This window comes from Triticum aestivum, chromosome 7A (genome assembly GCF_018294505.1).
Source record: "Triticum aestivum cultivar Chinese Spring chromosome 7A, IWGSC CS RefSeq v2.1, whole genome shotgun sequence".
In the NCBI taxonomy this organism is placed as follows: Eukaryota; Viridiplantae; Streptophyta; class Magnoliopsida; order Poales; family Poaceae; genus Triticum; species Triticum aestivum.
This window is the reverse complement of record NC_057812.1, coordinates 87,301,681-87,308,859: the sequence shown is the minus strand read 5'-3', so window position 1 is coordinate 87,308,859 and position 7,179 is coordinate 87,301,681.

The following is a 7,179-nucleotide window of genomic DNA, read 5'->3' as shown; positions in this document are numbered from 1 at the left end:
TGTGCGTGTGGTACACGCTGATCATAATATGCATTCCAAATCAGCATGACCCAAGGAACATCCACTTTGTGAATGAACTTGTGAAGGTATTTGATCAACAACGCTTTGTTTTGTGCTTTAAGATCCAGAACCCCTAAGCCACATTTTTTCTTTGTGCGGCAGACCAAATCCCACGCTGCCAAGGAATGAGTTTTAGCATCTCGATCTGTAACTTTTCTCCACACACAGTGTCGCCGTGCCCGATCAAATATATCAATCAACTTCAACGGGAGTTTGAGGACACACATGTCAAATGATAGTAAAGATGAAAGTGCAGAATTAATAAGTCGCACTCTCTCTCCATAAGACAGCCATATGGCCGTACCACTTAATATTCTTTCAAGTCTGTCTACTAGTGGCATAAGTTCTCTAACAGTTGGTCGTGTGGTACCCACCGGAAGGCCTAGGTATGTGAAAGGCATGTTTCCAACTTGGCAACCAATTTCCATAGCTAGCTGACGAGCTTTATCATCATTAATATTAATGGGCATCAATTGTGATTTTCCATAGTTTATTTTAAGCCCAACTGCTCTAGCATAGGAATCAAGAATAGCTTTAATGGTATGCAACTGGTCAACATCGGGCGACAACACAATGATTGTGTCATCTGCGTATTGAATAATAGGATATTGTTCTGATGCAGGTTGTTCAATCGGTAGCTGGATATGTCCTTCTTCCCAAGCTTTGTTGATAAGAGATTGTAGAAGGTCTGCTGCAATAATAAACAAAAGGGGAGATACCGGGTCACCTTGACGCACACCTCTTTTGCATTTGAATTCTTTACCAGGCACTCCGTTTAAGAGAATTGAAGATGTTCCAGATTCCAGGATCATTTTTATCCACATGCACCAGCGCTCGTCAAAACCTTCGTATTTGAGAATGTTGAGAATGAAGTCATGTTCCATGGTATCGAAAGCTTTCTCAAAGTCTAGTTTTAGAATAACAATTTCTTTCCTAGATTGTTTGCATTGATGTATATATTCGAATGCCCATCCCAAGCAGTCTTGAATTGTGCGGGATTTGATGAAACCGTACTGGTTACGGTGAACAATTTTCAAAATCCATTTTGCAATCTTTCAGCTAGGATTTTGGTTAAGACTTTGAGCACACAATTAAGTAGGGATATCGGTCTGTAGTCATTAACAGTTTCAGGTGTACCTTTCTTAGGAATAAGTGTTATCAATGAGGTATTAAGGCAGTTGAGATTTATCTTTCCATCCCAGAAATCCTGACAAAGAGTATAAAAATCCTCCTTAATAATTTCCCAGCAGACTTTCAGAAATTGACCATTAAATTCGTACGGTCCTGGAGCCCTGTCAGCAGGTATTAGTTTAATGACCCTGTCAATTTCCTCAGTGGTAAAAGGCTCAAATAATTCCAAAAGTCCAGGATATTCTTGGATTAACTCAGATATTTCAAAATCATAAGTTGTGGTATTCGAAACACCCATTCTTTTCCTGAAGCACTCGAAGAAGGCCGCAGCTTTGTCATTGTGATTTTCAATGGAGTTACCATCTTCCAAAATAATCAAGGTGATTGAGTTTCTTCTGAATCTTTCCATTGCACGAGCATGAAAGTATTTTGTGTTCTCCTCACCTTTCATCGCCCATCGATAAGTACACCTCTTTTTCCAGTAATCACTCTGATATTTTAGAAGACGAAGGAGATGCTTCTTTAGAATTATTCTAAAAAAATTCTCAGGTACAAAAAGTTGTCGTAGCTCTTCAAGATTGTCAATTTGTGCTAGAATTCTATTACAGTTTTCAATGAGCATAAGTAATTTAGAGATTTTCTTGCTCCACATTTTGAGTGCATATCGCAATCTTTTTAACTTTGTTGAGATCTTTGTTGCGCTAGAGCTAGCTTTGATGGGAGTCGACCAAGAGTTTTTCACCGCGTCCATGAAACCAGGGTGAGATGGCCAGAAACTTTCGAACCAAATTTTTTTGCTCTTTGGAATAACTGTATCTATCGAAAGCACACATGGAGTATGGTCTGAAATTGGTCGGGATAGGGGTTTTACCATTATATTAGGGAAGATTGAAATCCATTCGGGTGATGAGAAAAACCAGTCCAACTGTTGCAATAAAGGTGACTGTTGCATGTTACTCCATGTGTATTTGCGTCCCTTTATGGGCAATTCCAAAAGCGCAAGAGAACCGATAATTTCATTGAATTTAATGATATCCTCAATGTTGCCACCTTCCTGATTTCTGTTATCCAATGACCTCATAAAATTAAAATCACCCATAAAAAGCCATAACTCCTCATCTTCTATTTCAATAGCTTCAAACCATTGCGTGAATTCAATCCTCTTAGGACCCTCACATGGCCCATATACATTAGTTAGATTCCAAGTTTGATTAGATACCAATGAGGTCAATTTAATTGTTAGTGCAAACTTGTAGCTATGCAATACTTGCCCAGTAAATTGGCCACTGCACCAAATAATTACAAGTCCTCCAGATGCCCCAGATGAAGGCACATATTCGAATTTATCAAATCTTCTAGGACAACATTTTCTCAGAAAAGAATGATCAAAATGCTCTTTCTTCATTTCTTGTAAACACACAATGGAGCAGTTTGATTCATTAATTTTATTACGGAGAGCTAAGCATTTTGGTTCTGAATTAATGCCACGGATGTTCCAACATAAGATGTTCCAAAGCACTGATGACATAGTCTGAAAAGGAATTAAAACAAGCTAACAAAATAAGCCAGGACAGATCAACCACAATAAGCAAAATAAATAAAAGCAGTGCTTTAAACTTGTCCGAGGTCCTGCTCCTCCTCCCCCTGCATCAGATTGTCTTCAGAGAGTTCTTCAGGAGGCACTCCACATATGTTGATTCCCAGATGCTGTAATGTCTTGATAGGAGTTGGAGGTGGTGCAGATTGAGAATATTGCACCTCCATCTCATGTTCCACAGTAGTAACATACATCTCAGGAATTTTCCTTGGCTTGACATGAGACTCTTTCCTTTTGATGCCAGACATAGACGGCGCTTTGAAACCTTTGTATCTAGTCGCTCTGACACTGCGGCGTACCTGAGTGACCTCCAGAGGGGCAGTAAGGCGGCGTCTCTTGCGTGTAGCAGCAGTATCCAGAAACATGTCCTCACGTGCATCCACTTCCTCCACGCTGTCCTGAGAGAAACAAGTATCCATAGAAACCTCCTGTTGCACTGAAAGCATGTTTCCTTTTCCATCATAGCCGAAGTTGTTGCAAGCAGACGAAACTTCCTTGTTGCAGTAGATGATCATGTTGTTTGCAGCAAAAGGTGTGAAGGGGAATCTGGTGTTGCAAGCCACATGGACCAACTCCTTAAGAAAAACTTGAAAACCGCCAGCAAAACAAAACCAATTCGCTTGCCTCTCCTCCTCAGCAAACTTGCACTGAATTCTGGGAGTGTGAACAGTTGAATAGAAGTGGATCAAGAACCCCAACAGATTCATTTCCCTACGAACCATGATATCAACAGTGTGAACATTGATCTGATTGAAATTTAGATCATTTCCCTGTCTCCCCTGTAAGAAATCTTCAGCAGCTTGTTCCACCATCTGAACATGCTCGTTCCATAAGCGGATTCCATCATCAAAACCAGAGTCCTCGGTCTGAATACCATCCATCATGGAGGGTCCATCGTAACCAGTGAACTGTCTGTAGCTAAAACCCTGGTACTGTTGAAGAACTGGAGGCAGAACATGCCATTCGCCCCAACCTTGTTGAGGGGGCTGCGGTGCAGGAGCTGCCTCCCAAGCATTTGCAGCATTTTCCATTTGCCAAACCTGGGCATTGTGCTGAGCTTGTTGCATGGCATTCAGAAACGGTAACTGAGACGGGTGTGGAGATGCCCCTAACGGAGGAGGAGCATCCTCATTTCCTTCAAGACCCAGACTTGGGTTTCTACCATTAAGCACATATACTGGTACAGTCCAAGATTTACCCATGCCACTGATATCCGTGAATCTTTTGATAACTAAGCTGAATGGCACAGACTTGAGCTCATTAATTAATACTCTGACCAACACTCTAGCTTTTTTGTGACCAGGACGGTGCCAAAACATGCATCTACCGAAGCAAGAAACCGCCTTCATGATGTAGTGCTCAGTTTGATAATCGAGCAGGAATCCTAGCAGCATTACCCATGCATCTCTCTCAATTATAGGGCGCCTCCTGTTTGGTCCATCATCATGACGCAGCAAATAAAAATTAGAATGTTCATCCAAGGCTTGTTCCCCCAAATCTACCATAGCATCTCTGATGATTCTATCCTCAAAACAAACCAAACTGACACAGGAAGGATAAATCTCTCCCTCAGTTGTGTTCGCATCATGATCATCTCTCAAAACCCGCCTAACCTCAGCAAGAACAGCTTCCCTATGTAGATCTGGGGGAGGAGGAACTACAAAAACTAGAGCAAACCTTGCGTGGTCAAGAGGCGGATCATCCACCACCATCATGTTCCTCTGCAACCTTCCTTCTGGCCCTTGCTGGATGTTCATGACGCCAGGGACGAACTGGTAGGGCATCACTGGTAGATTCGCCATGGTGCGAGAAGCAGAGAGAGCAGAGGAGAGAGATGGGATGTTGCAGGGTGGCAGAGCAGACGAAAACAGGGGGTGGTTTTGGGGAACTGGAGGCGTTATGATACTCTGAGTAGAATGCGTATCGTCCGGGGTATTTTGGTCAAGTGTAGGATAAGCACGAGGTTCTCTCTCCAACTGTTTAGGAATCCAAATTTGTTTATAGCACATTTTATGAAATCTGGCAAATGGATAAACAAAACTGCATTCCTTAATGGATTTATTAAAGAAGAGTTGTATATGATGCAACGAGAAGGTTTTGTCAATCCTAAAGGTACTAACAAAATATGCAAGCTCCAGCGATCCATCTATGGACTGGTGCAAGCATCTCGGAGTTGGAATATACACTTTGATAAGTTGATCAAAGCATATAGTTTTATACAGACTTGCGGTGAAGCCTGTATTTACAAGAAAGTGAGTGCGAGCACTACAACATTTCTGATAAGTATATGTGAATGACATATTGTTGATTGGAGATAATATAGAATTATTCTGCAAAGCATAAAGGAATGTTTGAAAGAAGTTTTTCAAAGAAAGACCTCGGTGGAGCTGCTTACATATTGAACATCAAGATCTATAGAGATAGATCAAGACGCTTAATAAGTTCTTCAATGAGTACATACCTTGACAAGATTTTGAAGTAGTTCAAAATGGAATAGTCAAAGAAGGAGTTCTTGCCTGTGTTCAAGGTGTGAAGTTGAGTAAGACTCAAAACCCGACCACGGCAGAAGATAGAGAGAGGATGAAAGTCATTCCCTATGCCTCAGCCATAGGTTCTATAAAGTATGCCATGCTTTGTACCAGACCTATTGTATACCCTGCCCTGAGTTTGGCAAGGGAGTACAATAGTGATCTAGGAGTAGATCACTGGACATTGGTCAAAATTATCCTTAGTGGAATAAGGATATGTTTCTCGATTATCGAGGTGACAAAAGGTTCATCGTAAAGGGTTACGTCGATGCAAGTTTTGACACTGATCCAGATGACTCAAAGTCTCAATCTGGATGCATATTGAAAGTGGGAGAAATTAGCTAGAGTAGCTCCATGCAGAGCATTGTTGACATAGAAATTTGCAAAATACACACGGATCTGAATGTAGCAGACCCGTTGACTAAACTTCCCTCACAAGCAAAACATGATCACACCTTAGTACTCTTTGGGTATTAATCACGTAGCGATGTGAACTAGATTATTGACTCTAGTAAACCCTTTGAGTGTTGGTCACATGACGATGTGAACTATGGGTGTTAATCACATGGTGATGTGAACTATTGATGTTAAATCACATGGCGATGTGAACTAGATTATTGACTCTAGTGCAAGTGAGAGACTGAAGGAAATATGCCCTAGAGGCAATAATAAAGTTATTATTTGTTTCCTTATATCATGATAAATGTTTAATATTCATGCTAGAATTGTATTTACCGGAAACATAATACATGTGTGAATACATAGACAAACAGTATGTCACTAGTATGTCTCTACTTGACTAGCTCGTTGAATCAAAGATGGTTAAGTTTCCTACCAATAGACATGAGTTCTCATTTGATTAACGGGATCACATCATTAGAGAATGATGTGATTGACTTGACCCATTCTGTTAGCATAGCACTTGATCGTTTAGTTTGTTGCTATTGCTTTCTTCATGATTTATACATGTTCCTATGACTATGAGATTATGCAACTCCCGTTTACCGGAGGAACACTTTGTGGGCTACCAAATGTCACAACGTAACTGGGTGATTATAAAGGTGCTCTACAGGTGTCTCCGAAGGTACTTGTTGGGTTGGCGTATTTTGAGATTAGGATTTGTTACTCCGATTGTTGGAGAGGTATCTCTGGGCCCACTCGGTAATGCACATCACTATAAGCCTTGCAAGCATTGCAACTAATGAGTTAGTTGTGGGATGATGTGTTACGGAACGAGTAAAAAGACTTGCCGGTAACGAGATTGAACTAGGTATTGAGATACCGACGATCGAATCTCGGGCAAGTAACATACCGATGACAAAGGGAACAACGTATGTTGTTATGCGGTTTGACCGATAAAGATCTTCATAGAATATATAGGAGCCAATATGAGCATCCAGGTTCCGTTATTGGTTATTGACCGGAGACGTGTCTCGGTCATGTCTACATAGTTCTCGAACCCGTAGGGTCCGCACGCTTAAAGTTCGATGACGGTTATATTATGAGTTTATGTGTTTTGATGTACCGAAGGAGTTCGGAGTCCCAGATGAGATCGGGGACATGACGAGGAGTCTCGAAATGGTCGAGACGTAAAGATAGATATATTGAACGACTATATTCGGACATCGGAAAGGTTCCGAGTGATTCGGGTATTTTCGGGAGTACCGGGGAGTTACGGGAATTCGTATTGGGCCTTAATGGGCCATACGGAAAAGGAGAGAAAGGCCCCAAAGGGTGGCCGCACCCCTCCCATGGGCTGGTCCGAATTGGACTAGGGAGGGGGGCGCCCCCTTCCTTCCTTCTCCTTTTCCCTTCCCTTTCCTTCCCTCCTACTCCTACTACTTGGAAGGGCTCCTAGTTCTA